Raw genomic sequence first — 13,581 nt, 5'->3', positions numbered from 1 at the left:
GGAACCAATTCCGATTCACATCACCCACATCACCCACGATCAGATTTTTCCCCCCCTCTAGCCGAACTCGATCGTTAAGACGATCGGGCACACGATTCAATCTCTAGCATATAGAATCACCTGATTTCTATAAAGTGAACACATTGGCAGCTTGTCTGCTATGCCTGTACATTTTTTTAAATAAAAAATATACCTGTAGAATTCCCAAACACACTTCCAAAATGCTTTGTGGAATAGCTCTTTACTATGCGGCTAAAAAGATAAATGCGGTGAAAGATTTGTACCTGCTTTCGGGTAAATAAAAATCCACTTATGCAGACTCAGCAAATCCATCACAAGTTCTGGGCAGAGATCTGACCAGCTCTTTGAAAATGCACCCAGTTATGTTTTCCAAAACGTTTCCTTCTTTTTGTTGAAATAGTGCACTGGTTTTTAGGAAAATTCTAGGCTTCTCTCTTTCTTTGCATGTTGTGATAAATGTTATTGCATAAATATAAAGTTTATCCAAATCATTTACTATACACCAGCTTTAGAGATACAAGAGCCTTTTCCAGTCAATCTGACAAAAGGCATCACAACCTGCATTGAACCCAGTTTGTCCAGGACATATGAGATGACTGAGACTCTATGTAAAGATGTCTGCAAAGAAACCATAGGAGAATCCTACTCTAGAGCTGTTTACAGATTTCTACTGAAAATTGTTGCATTTGCTGCCCTCGGTCAGGTCTGCAAGTGGCTTATTCACTCCCAATGCTGCCACTTCCTGCTCCTGTTTCCCAGTGCAGCCTTGGAATGCCATGATCTCCAGTGTTGCCTTTTCCCCCGGGTCACCCCTGCTGTCTCCATGTGGCCCTGGGGCACCACTGTCTCATCCTGGCTTCTTGTGGCCCGAGCTGCCACTGCCCTGATGCATTCGAGCATGGATAGAGCTCCCTCGATGGTGCTGACTCCATTTCCTGCCAGGGTTCTGTTAGGCATGTGCATGCTCGGCCCTCTTGAAAATTTAAAGGGCTTGTGATGGGAAACGCTATGTGGCCCTCCCTAATGATATCTTTGCCTCCTCATCTAGTCAGCCCTATAAAAGGGCTCTTCAGTCTGCTGTTCCTCACTCTCGGAAAGAGTTGCTTCATCCTGGAGAACCTGTCCCACCTCTTCGCTCTAGGAGTCTTCAGAGTTCAAGTTCTTCTTTCCTACAGGTTTTCTTGTTCCTTGTTCTTTGTGGGAGCTCCATGTTCTTTGTTCCATGTTCCCGGTCTATTGATGGTCCCTGTATCTTCTGCTTGTTCTTGATTTCAAGTCCCTGATGTTCCAGTCCTTGTCTCAAAGTCTTGCCTTCCAGATCTTCTCTCATGTCCAATTTTCCAGGCATGCCGGTGTCATGGTATGCAACCATCCCATGAGTTGTGTAGGGTGCCTAATGGCACAAGGCCTGTCTTCTTCGCTGATCAAATCTCTGGAAGTCCCTTGTTTTTAAATGCCATAGCCCTGTCCCTGGTTCTGAACTCCTGAGTCCTGAGTTCATTAATCCTGTTCCTGGTCATTGAAGCCTTTTGCCCAGTTTCCATCCATGTCCAAGTCTCGTCCAGAGTTTGCTTCACTTCAGGCATGGTCCACGACCAGCCCACAGGTTGTGTAGGGGCTGGTGGTGGACCATGTGGTGCATGTTTCTCCCAGAGTCTTCATCATGTTTCCTGTGCCAAGTATTCATCATGTTCCAAGCCCAGAGTTTGCTCTATATTCGGCATAGTCTGTGACCAGCCCATGGGCTGTATAGGGCATGCTGCAGCATAGGGATCAAAGTGAGTCTGAGACTGAGTCTCAGTCAGAGTTCCATATCTTTAGTGCCTTTGTCTGAGCTCCCTGTCTTCAGAGTCATCTTCTGTCCTCAACTTCTGTCTGTCCTGACGCACAAGCCATTCCCAAGCATCAGGTCCGAAAACACTTTCAAGTGGCTTGAGGGCTACCCCAGAGACCAGAATTGGGTTGCTGGGTCTCACTCCTGTGCATGAAGATTCAGCAGAGTCTCTGAATGTTCCAAGTCTCCAAGAGCTTCTAAGCTTATGTCCCGACCTGGATGTGCTGACCTACTCACAGAGTGTACCTTGGATCCTTTCCCTAGGGTTGTGCCGTGGTCCAAGGGCTCATGCTCTCTCCAATGATCAGGCCTCAAGCCCACCCACAACAAAATTAGAGTGGTCTATGTTGTGTTTCAAGAAAACAAAATCAATTATTAAAGAGAGCAATCAATGAGAAACGCCATTGCAAATCTCCTCCTGTGCCATCTCCTGTTCCTTATAACCATAGTATTGCTGGAGTCCCTCCAGTCATAGGATCCATCTTCTTGACTTCTACAGGCTTAAATTCCAACCATGCCCTTGCCCCCTTCCCCCAAGATGAGCCTACTTTGTCTTGTGAACCACAGATTTGGCCAAGAATGTAAGTCACAGCTCCCTTGGAATGATATCAGCTGCCCCATTCATGGAGTGCTTTACCTTGGATGGTTGAAATCATTGTTTCTATAGACAGGCTTCCTGGTCAGTCCCATATCTGCTGATCAAGTTCTGGTTTTACCACATTACATGTGAAGACCTATTCTTATTTCTCTTAGAAAAACCCAGATACCAGTAAAATCAGGATTGTCAGGATTGGACCATCTTAACTGGCAATAAGAGAGAACATTGAAAACCTTATTTGCAGTGCACAAGATATTATTATAGCAAACAAAGTATGTGTGTGTGTATGTATATATATATATATATATATATATTAGAGATGTGAATCGTGTGCCCGATCGTCTTAACGATCAGGTTCGGATGGTGGGAGGGAAAAATCGGATCGTTAGAGATTGTGAATTGGAATCGTTCCTATTCCAATTCACATTGTTAATTTTTTAGTGAGGCCTGAGCAGAAAAACAAAACCCCACCGAACCCCCCCCCCCCAAAAAAAAATGTTAAATTACCTGGTGGTCCAGTGGGGGGGGGGGGGTCCCCGGCGCGATCTCCCGCTATCGGGCCATCGGCGCCATTTTGGCTACCACTGATAAAAAGGCGCCGATGGCCTGAAAAAAAACCCCACCCGACCCTTTTCAAATTACCCCTTTGCTTCTCCCACCCTTCCGACCCCCCCAAAAACCTTTTACATGTACCTGGTGGTCTAGCGGGGGGTCCGGGAGCCATCCCTTCAATCGTGCCAGTGCCGGTGCTGGAGGTTTCAAAATGGCGCCAATCGCCTTTTCCCTTAACTTGTCACAGGGAGCGACCGTCGCTCCCTGTGACAAGGTAAGGCAAAGGCGATCGACTGCCAGTATGGCGCCGATCGCCTTTGCCCTTTTTATCAGTGGTAGCCAAAATGGCGCCGATGGCCCGAGAGCAGGAGATCGCGCCGGGCCCCCCCCCCCCCTGGACCACCAGGTAACTTAACATTTTGGGGGGGTTCGGGAGGGTAAGGAATTTCTTTTAAAAGGTCGGGGTGGGTTTAGGGGTTGTTTTGGTGTGCCGGTTTTCCCGCCCTCCCCCAAATAATTCCCGTGCCCTATTTAACGATACAATATAAATGCTCCTGACGATAAATCGTGGGCATTTGTATTGTATCGTGTACTCTAACGGTTTAGAACGATTTTAAAATTATCGGACGATAATTTTAATCGTTCAAAAACGATTCACATCCCTAATATATATATATATATACACACAGAGCGAGAGAGAGAGAGAGATACTTCATTATTGGTTTCTAGAGATGTGAATCGTGTCCTCGATCGTCTTAACGATCGATTTCGGCTGGGAGGGGGAGGGAATCGTATTGTTGCCGTTTGGGGGGGTAAAATATCGTGAAAAATCGTAAAATCGTGAGCCGGCACATTAAAACCCCCTAAAACCCACCCCCGACCCTTTAAATTAAATCTCCCACCCTCCCGAACCCCCCCCAAATGACTTAAATAACCTGGGTGTCCAGCGGCGGTCCGGAACGGCAGCGGTCCAGAACGGGCTCCTGCTATTGAATCTTGTTGTCTTCAGCCGGCGCCATTTTCCAAAATGGCGCCGAAAAATGGCGGCGGCCATAGACCAACACGATTCCACGGCAGGAGGTCCTTCCGGACCCCTGCTGGACTTTTGGCAAGTCTTGTGGGGGTCAGGAGGCCCCCCCCCAAGCTGGCCAAAAGTTCCTGGAGGTCCAGCGGGGGTCAGGGAGCGATTTCCCGCCGCAAATCGTTTTCCGTACGGAAAATGGCGCCGGCAGGAGATCGACTGCAGGAGGTCGTTCAGCGAGGCGCCGGAACCCTCGCTGAATGACCTCCTGCAGTCGATCTCCTGCCAGCGCCATTTTCCGTACGGAAAACGATTCGCGGCGGGAAATCGCTCCCTGACCCCCGCTGGACCTCCAGGAACTTTTGGCCAGCTTGGGGGGGGCCTCCTGACCCCCACAAGACTTGCCAAAAGTCCAGCGGGGGTCCGGAAGGACCTCCTGCCGTGGAATCGTGTTGGTCTATGGCCGCCGCCATTTTTCGGCGCCATTTTGGAAAATGGCGCCGGCTGAAGACAACAAGATTCAATAGCAGGAGCCCGTTCCGGACCGCTGCCGTTCCGGACCGCCGCTGGACACCCAGGTTATTTAAGTCATTTGGGGGGGGTTCGGGAGGGTGGGGGATTTAATTTAAAGGGTCGGGGGTGGGTTTTAGGGGGTTTTAGTGTGCCGGCTCACGATTCTAACGATTTATAACGATAAATCGTTAGAATCTCTATTGTATTGTGTTCCATAACGGTTTAAGACGATATTAAAATTATCGGACGATAATTTTAATCGTCGAAAAACGATTCACATCCCTATTGGTTTCTGCTGGTGAGAATGCACAGCGGGAGGAAGGCTTAGCCACGGGAAATACATTTTCAAATGTGAGCCTTACCAAGAGGCAACCTGAAGAGGGGGTCTGCCCCTGTTTTCAGACACAGTGAATTTTTATTGAGATGTGCATTTCTCCTTGCATGACTTTCACATTCCTTCAGTGTGTTGAGTTTTGAGTTAAGTCTGCTTCTGTTTTCTCTGCACACTAATTGACCTTCTGATGTTGAGTGACCTTTCTACTCTCATTATGTTTGAAGCTCCTACACCAGTCTAGTATATGACCAATTCATATGTAATTAACAAATCAATTGGTGTTTTAGCCCATATACTCTTGGTTTCTCTCCCGTTAGATGAGAAGCCTAACAAATATCTGTTAGTATTTGTAGATATGTGGGCCCTGGGCCAAAGTGAGAGATGGCACTGCCCACAGGGAGGAGCCCTGTGAGCCTCACCGTCGGGAGGCAAGATCCCAGCATACGTCAGACACAGCTGTGGAATAGAGTCTTTATTAAAGAGATAGAGGGACACTGCTCGGGAAGCAGAGAATGCAGGAGAAATTCTCAGTCTGTGTGGTGGGGTATACACAGGGGGAATACCACAGTAGTGAAGATCTAGCAGTGGTCCACAGAGCAGAGTACACTGATGAGGCTCCTCTGTAGAAATGATTCGGTAGTAGCCTGCAGCACGGGCTGATGAAGGGGTTCCTTACTTACAGATGGTACGGTAGGCGCCTCCAGTACGGGGTACAACGGTGAGGGTTTCCCACTAGAGATGGTACTGTAGAGGTCCGCAGCTCGAGGAACACCGAAGAGGTATCCTACTAGAGATGGTATGGTAATGGCCCGTAGCACGGGGTACGCTGAAGAGGATTCCACACTAGCGAAGGTACAGGAGTGACCCACAGAGTGGGGTACACCGGAGTGGATTCCACACTAGAGCTGGTGTGGTCTGAAGAGCTGGTGCGGTCTGTAGAGAAAGGTACTCAGTGATGAAGGTCCCAGCCGAGGCCCTGGGAAGCGGGGATAGACAGTAGTCCTAGGCAAGAAGACCCTCCGAGGAGCGGATAGCCAGAGAAGAGGAAGGGCCCCCAAGGAGCGGGTACCCAAAGCGTCTCACGCCAAGTGTGCAGTAACTGGAATGGGAAGTCTGTAGTGAGCGAAGCGGATTCAGCAATGAGGGAACGCGTTGCCAGGTCGTCCATAGGCAGGGCCAGCCGGCTTAAGTATCGTGGAGTGATGATGTCATCCAGAAGGGACCCCCTGAGATTCTCGCCATGATGTGCTTAAGGCTGGTCCGTGCGTATGTGTGCCTAGGTGATCTCGAAGGCAAGATGGCAGTCGGCAATGCCCACACCATCCCGGAGACGCCAGGCAGGTCAGCGGTAGCTGGCAGAGGCCGCCACTTTCCTCATCGATGTCAATGCAGCAAAGAAAGAGGTGAGCATCAGTGGTCGCAGCCATCTGTGTCTCATGACAAGATCATTGGGTGTTCTTTAGACCAGGGATACCTCCTGAAGCAGCTGCTTGTGGTGTTATAAGAGCCTTGTTGTAGCAATTTACACCATACCCAGGAGGAACCCCTTACCTATTTGTTTTCTGATTTCTTGAAGCACTTTTTGGATAATATACTGGCTACTCATTTTTTATACTTTCCAGCATTGTCATTGTATTTATCAAGGTAAAGCAAATATCGTGCTTAAATGGTTTTTGTGTTAATTATGTGGCAGATTTTCAGAGGATTTACGCGCGTAGGGGGGTTACGCGCACTGGGCCTATTTTCAAAAGGCTCAGCGGCACGCGTAAAGCCACGGGACGCGTGTAAGTCCCAGGGCTTGAAAAAATCGGGGGTCCGGGGGTGGGATGGGGTTGGGACGGGGCGGGGGCATGGCCAGAGGCCTCTGCAAGGCCGCTGGGCTGGCGAGCGCAAGTAATGCCTGCCTCTGGTGGGCTTAACATGTGCGGAAAAGGTACGGGAGGGGGGAAAGGAAAGTTCCCTCCGAGGCCGCTCCGATTTCAGAGCAGCCTTGGAGAGAATGGGGAAAGCCAGCTGGTCTCCCTGACGGCTTGGCGTACGCAAGGTGCACAAGTGTGCACCCCCTTGCGCGTGCCAACCCCTGATTTTATAACATGCGCGCGACTGCGCACGCATGTTATAAAATTGGGCGTACATTTGTGCACGCTGGGTTGCTTGCACAAATGTATGCCACGCACGTACATTTTAAAATCTGCCCCTATTGTTGTAACATACTTAGTTCTGCTTGAAAGTAATTGTGCCATGATGGCCAAGCATTGACAAGAAATGTATTAGCACTCACGCCATAGGAGTGCACAGTTTGCAATTGAGCAGGATTTGGTGAATAAAATGAGAAGCTTAGGAGTGGGTGACGAGGTGGTGGTCTGGATTGCAAACTGGTTGATGGACTGAAGACAATGTGTGATGGTAAATGGAACATACTCTGAAGAGAGAGCGGTGTTATATGGAGTGCCACAAGGATCGGTGTTGGGACCGGTCCTGTTCAATATCTATGTGAGTGACATAGCGGATGAGATAGAAGGTAAGGTTTGTCTTTTTTCAGATGACACTAAGATCTGCAACAGAGTGGACACGCCAGAAGGAGTGGAGAGAATGAGACAGGATTTAAGGAAGCTGGAAGAGTGGTTGAAGATATGGCAGCTGAGATTTAATGCCAAGAAGTGCAGAATCATGCATATGGGGTGTGGTAATCTGAAAGAACTGTACTCGATGGGGGGGGGGGGGGGGGGGGGGTGAAAGGCTGATGGGCATGGAGCAGGAGAGAGACCTTGGGGTGATTGTGACTAACGATCTGAAGTCACGGAATCAATGTGACAAGGCGATAGCTAAAGCCAGAAGAATGCTGGGTTGCATAGAGAGAGGAATATTGAGTAAGAAAAGGGAAGAGATTATCCCTTTGTAAAGGTCCCTGGTGAGGCCTCACCTGGAGTACTGTGCTCAGTTCTGGAGACCGTATCTCCGTAGGGACCGGGAAAGGATGGAAGCGGTTCAGAGAAGGGTGACCAAAAACGTGGATGGTCTTCATCGAATTACTTATGAGGAGAGATTGAAGAATCTAAATATGTACATCCTGGAGGAAAGGAGGAGCAGAGGTGATATGATACACACTTTCAGATACTTGAAGGGTTTTAATGATCCAAAGACAACGACAAACCTTTTCCGTTAGAAAAAAATCAGCAGAACCAGGGGTCACGACTTGAAGCTCCAGGGAGGAAGACTCAGAATCAATGTCAGGAAGTACTTCTTCACGGAGAGGGTGGTGAATGCCTGGAACACCCTTATGGAGGAAGTGGTGAAGACTAAATCTGTGAAGGACTTCAAAGGGGCGTGGGATAAACACTGTGGATCCATAAAGTCTAGAGGATGTGAATGAGGAGAGGGTGGCTTGCGGGAATGACGGCTAGTATCTGGAGATAATACTCTTATTCAATAAACATACACACGGTTAATGCGACTCCAACATTGCTCTATGCTTCAATGGGAAGAGGAAATGTGGAAAAAAAATGGATTTGTATTCACAAAAAAACGGGGAGTAGCTTGCTTGTTACGGCGGTTACTACCCCAAACCAAATAAGCCTGATACTTCACTTTCAATTCATATCCATCATAGCTCTCTGCTTCAATGGCAGGGGGGAATGAATGAAAAGATGATTTATATTCAGACCACCAAGGACTGAATTTCATAGTCTGGGTAAACAAATAAGCATGAATTACATAGTCTGGGTAAACAAATAAGCATGGGTATAGCTTGCTTGTTACAGCGATTACTACCCCGAATCAATTAAACCTGATACTTTACTTCAATGCATATTCAGCGTAGCTCTCAGCTTTAACAACAGGGGGAATGAAGAAAAGAGGATTTATATTCAGACAGCAACCAACAATGACTGAATTGCACAGGCTGGGTAAACAAATAAGCGTGGGAGTAGCTTGCTTATGGAGGCAGTTACTACCCCTAACCAATCAAGCTAGATACTTCACTTAGATGCAGCTCCAGCACTGCTCTCTACATTAATGGCGGGGGTGGAAGGGAATTGGAACCAAAAGGTTACTAAGGGCCAAAGATTAACAGTTAAGGATGAGAAAAAAACAAGTGTGAAAGCTTGCTGGGCAGACGGGATGGGCTGTTTGGTCTTCTTCTGCCGTCATTTCTATGTTTCTATGTTTATTTATATAAGGGTCACATGATTGTTTGTTTGTGCCACTTTTATTAACATTAAGTTGTTCGTTTATTTTAATTTTATTTTTCTGTGAATGATTAATAAAGATTTCTGTTTTAATTAATTAATACCATATCAACAACACTAGTGCTCTTTTATCTTGGGTATATTTCAACTATGCATTTAGCCTATCAAGAAGATCAGCAGCATGAGTCAACAGCCTGGTTAGCTCAGAATGAAGTGGAATAATTGTAGTTAGTGTTGCTGAAGTGATATTTTAAGCCACATTCTAGGTGTGTCAACTTCAGTGATTAACAGAATACTCTATATTTGAGTAGTATGCCTGTTTCTCAGCTAGAAATGCATTACAAATTCTGGATATAGCTGTCAAGGCTGATACACAGCTGTACACCCATGAAATCAGGCTGTCACTGTATAAAATCAATGCAAGCATGTCTACTTTTCTCCTCACAGCTCCTGCATTATGTATGGAAGGTGCGATTCCAGAACACCATGGGCCAGGAAATTTTCTTTGACAAAAATGGAAACCCTCCGGCTGCTTATGTCATTTATAACAGTTACCTGAGTGCAAGTGGCTCCTTTGCCAGTGTAAAAATTGGCCACTATGACTCTGGAGCTGCCAGCGGCTGGGACATCAAAATCAACACCAGTGCCATTACGTGGAATGAAGACTATGCACAGGTTAGATGATCCCCCTGTCTTCATAAAAACTGATTAACAAGGTGCTCAGAAGTAATGATGGGAGGAATCTTCTTTGATCTGATTAAAGTCCAATTTCAGAAACATTAATATTTGACTTGGATCTTTTCAATCAATCAAATTCAGCTTCAGATTCCCTTGTATCTGACTCTGATTTATTCTTAATTAATTGGACGCAGACTGGGACCTTTAGCTCCGTAGGAGAGTCACCACCCCAGAATCCAGGGTTCACCAGTCTGTATCTTGGGAAGGCTTCTATGGGAGAAACATTACAATAATCTGAACTAATTTTTATTTATTTATTTTCCTCCTTGCATTATACTTCAGAGTGGATTACTTTTAGGTATTATAGATATTTCCTTAGCCCCATAGGGCTTACAATTTAAGGAAGTCATTTACTAAGCAACTTCCTGCTGCTTTGTAAATCCTGCAGTATTTTCCCGGCAGTAAAAACCTGTTGGGAAAAATACTTTTGTATTACTGGCCCCAAAATGTCACACAAAGGTGTCCCCAAGAATTTGGGAGCTGGCATATCTGAAAGGGGCAGATCAGCTCATACTAACACCCTCCCAGATGTGTAAATATCTCTGGGATCTCTGTACACCTCCTGTTGCCCATGAAGGCAGCCAATAAATAATTAAAAACATATTTAAAGGTTTAATCCTCTAGGCACAAGCCCTGCCTAACCCTAACACTTTCACTTAAAAATCATCCCCCCCCCCCCCCCCGCCCTTGGAAGAAGGCTCTCCATCCAAGCCCATCATCTGGATCTTACCTGGACTATGATAGAAGTACTGATGGTGTATTAGGTGTCCAGAGTGCCTCCTAAGCTCTATAGACATTTTTCAAAATAGTCTGGGCTGCTCCTATCAAGTGAATTTCATAATACCACTGATGAATACTGAACAGGATTTCCAACTGGCTCCATATTTTCAGGACAGGTTCATCCAGTCCTGGTTTTATTCCCCTGCATGCAGGTACTTATTAGGGATGTGAATCGTTTTTTGACGATTTAAAATATCGTCCGATATATTTTAAATCGTCAAAAACCGTTAGAGCCACGATACAATACCAATTCCCCCGATTTATCGTCAAAAAATCGTAAATCGGGGGAAGGGGGAGGGCAGGAAAACCGGCACACTAAAACCCCCTAAAACCCACCCCCGACCCTTTAAATTAAATCCCCCACCCTCCCGAACCCCCCCCCCAAATGCCTTAAATTACCCTGGGGTCCAGCGGCGGTCCGTAGCTAAATTGGGGGAAGGGGGAAGGCAGGAAAACCGGCACACTAAAACCCCCTAAAACCCACCCCCGACCCTTTAAATTAAATCCCCACCCTCCCGAAACCCCCCCCCCCCAATGCCTTAAATTACCCTGGGTAGAGCGGCGGTCCGAAACGGCCTCCTGCTATTGAATCGTGTTGTCTTCAGCCGGCGCCATTTTGCAAAATGGCTGCCGCAAAATGGCGGCGGCCATAGACCAACACAATTCGACTGCAGGAGGTTGTTTCAGACCCCCGCTGAACTTTTGGCAAGTCTTGTGGGGGTCAGGAGGCCCCCCCAAGCTGGCCAAAAGTTCCTGGGGGTCCAGCGGGGGTCTGGGAGCGATTTCCTGCCGCAAATCGTTTTCCGTACGGAAAATGGCGCCGGCAGGAGATCGACTGCAGGAGGTCGTTTAGCGGGGGTCCCGAACCCTCGCTCACGATTTTAACGATTTTCACGATACTTTACCCACCCAAACGGCAACAATACGATTCCCTCCCCCTCCCCCTCCCAGACGAAATTGATCGTTAAGACGATCGAGGACACGATTCACATCTCTAATACTTATAGTCTTGATTTTCTGAGGGGAGTGTAATAGGAAAATCAGAATAAGTCCCAGCATCAATGAGTAAAGCCAGGACTGGAACAACTTGACCTGAAAATCTGGAACTGGTTGGCAACCCTAACACTGATGCAGATAAAGTAAATTCAGTCCCAGACTTTGAAACCAATCGTGAGACAATATTCTAATTTTTCATTAAGGCGGCAACTCCATTGCTCAAGACAGCATAATTCTCAAATGGGTCCCCCGACACGGACCCGTGTTTTGTTGAACCCAGCTGCATCGGGAGGGACAATACATTTTAACTAAAAGTAAAAGAATATGTAACTATTATAATTAAAGGGACCATAAAGATATAGATGGAATACCATAGAACATAATTAAATATATAAAACATACCTTAGATACGCTGTACGTTTACACAGTCAAATCTCAAGGAGAGCAAGCAGTAAAAACAGACATCAGTGTTTAAAGAGTCTAGAATTTGGCGCCAAAAGAATGGCCAATCAGCGCACAGCAACACAGAGCAGTATTGACCAATCAAAATGCAAGACAGGTTATACAGTGAAAAGATACACAGAAATAGAATTTTAAAGAATATCTTTTCACTATATAACCTGTCTTGCATTTTGATTGGTCAATACTGCTCTGATGGTAAGCCGGGTAGAGCCACAAAGTGTGCCATTTTTGAGAATCTGTCCACAGTAACCCAGATGGTATCATTATCCCCAGAGTGAGGCAGATCCACCACAAAATCAGTGGCGATGTGGGTCCAGGGCTCGTCTAAAGCTGGTAAAGGTTGAATAAGACCCCAAGGACGTCCAGATGGTGGTTTTTTTCGGGTGCAGGCTGCGCAGGATGCCATGTAGCCTTGTGTGTCCTCTTTCATTGTGAGCCACCTGTAATATCTCTGAAGCATGGCGAGAGTTCGCAGTTGTCCAGGATGACTAGCTAGTTTGGAATCAGGAGCCCATCTCAGCAACTTCTTCCTCATGTTCCGGGCTACTACCATCTTGCCAATGGGTACAGAATGTGTGGCTGAAAGGACCACTCTCTTTGGGTCGATTATATGTTGAGGCTCATCAGACACGTCTTCCAGGAGGAAAGACTGTGATAGTGCATCTGCCCTGACATTTTTGTCTCCCGGGCAGTATTTCAGCATGAAGTTGAACCTGTTAAAAAACAGTGTTATGCTCAGGCTTGTGATCCCTTGGGCCAACGGGAGGATGGAATACCTTAGGAGGAAGATCTGAAGGTTCTCCCGTCGGGTGCGAGGCAGGAGCAGAAGAAATGACCAGCTGACCCTCGGCACTGAAGACAGAGGTGACTGTGGAGGCAGACGAGGAGTCGAGACGTTTGAAGAGAAGAAGTGTGTCTTCACCACTGGAAGCCCGTGGTCCCCCCAGGAGGAACCCATAGGGACCCGGACCGCTGGGACTTAAGTGGACCTTTGAGAGATCGATAGTTCAGTGCAAGGGCTGACTGGAACTTCCTCCCTGGAAGCCCGCAGTCCCCCCGGGAGGAGCCCGTAGGGACCCGGACCGCTGGGACTTAGGCGGGCCCTTGGAGACAACGGTCAAGAAGAGTCCGAGGTCAAGTGCCAGAGGGTCGTCGATCACCAGTCCGAGGTCACACACCAAGGGATCACCACTTGCCAGTCCGAAGTCACACTCCAGAGAATCACCGCTTGCCAATCAGTAGTCAATACCAGGAATCACCGCTAGCCAATCCGAAGTCAATACTGGGAATCACCACTAGCTGATCCAAAGTCAGGAACCAGGAACACCAGATGAAACAGGAACAAGGATCCAAAGCACAAGAAGTCACCGAAGCAAGCAGACCTGACTAACCAAGGAAGTTGCCAAGTCAAGGAATGAGCAGAGGAAGCTGCCCTTTATACTTCCCCTGCTCTGACTGATAGAGAACAGCTGAAGCTAGTTAAAGGGATCAGGTCCCTTTAAATCTGTCAAGGAGGCGCGGCCTCACGCCTAAAGATGGCGGCAG

General features: G+C 47.3%; 1 pseudogene; it reads left to right on the top strand.

Moving 5' to 3' along the window:
* Nucleotides 1-9,744, top strand: part of LOC115081140 — a 49,525-nt pseudogene extending 39,781 nt beyond the window's left edge.
* The last annotated feature ends 3,837 nt before the right edge of the window (nucleotides 9,745-13,581 follow it).

This window comes from Rhinatrema bivittatum, chromosome 19 (assembly GCF_901001135.1).
Source record: "Rhinatrema bivittatum chromosome 19, aRhiBiv1.1, whole genome shotgun sequence".
NCBI classification, from domain to species: Eukaryota; Metazoa; Chordata; class Amphibia; order Gymnophiona; family Rhinatrematidae; genus Rhinatrema; species Rhinatrema bivittatum.
Note: the sequence above shows the minus strand (reverse complement) of the source record. Positions and strands in the feature narration are given on the sequence as shown.